Genomic DNA, 633 nt, shown 5'->3' with positions numbered 1-633 from the left:
GCCTGGACCCGTCGCAGCTTGATGCACGTAGCTGTTCTCGCTGTCCATCCTTAGCAATGCCCTGGGAAAGCGTGGGGGTCCGACTACGATGCACAACAAAGCCCTTAATGTTTAGATCAGGAGGAATCATTAACACGGCTGGAACAGCTCACGCACGGAGGTGGGCTGGAGCCCCTGAACTTTGCACGGCTTGCACGCGTCTCCAGCACAGAGTCGTCGTGCGCTGCATACGACGCGCCGCGCCGCGGCCCGCAAGGTCACCCTCAGAGCGCGAGGCCCCGTGTTGTCTCACCTGGGGATCTCAGCCGCGCGCTGCAACGAGGCGGGCCCGCTGCCAAGTTCATCAGGCAGCAGCTCCAATGTTACCGCCCGTCGCCTCCCCAAAGGACGAGGGACACGCTGCCGCGGGACGTCTCAGCATCACGCGGGGAGCCCGGTGCTGCAAACACCTCTCCCGTGGGCAGCAGGGCGCTGGGACCAGACCTGAGGTCTCCCAGCCAGCGTCTCCCGATGCCAACAACTCATGGGGTCCAGCCAAGACCCCCGGGCACTCATCGGCTCCAGCGCTGGGAGCACCGAATTATCTAGAGTCAGGTCAGCAGGCCTGTGGCAGGATGCTGTCATCCTATTTAC

The sequence above is a fragment of the Gavialis gangeticus genome, unplaced genomic scaffold (genome assembly GCF_001723915.1).
Source record: "Gavialis gangeticus isolate Ggan-Ray unplaced genomic scaffold, GavGan_comp1, whole genome shotgun sequence".
Taxonomy (NCBI): Eukaryota; Metazoa; Chordata; order Crocodylia; family Gavialidae; genus Gavialis; species Gavialis gangeticus.
The sequence above is the reverse complement of the archived record's forward strand: the minus strand, read 5'-3'. Positions refer to the sequence as shown.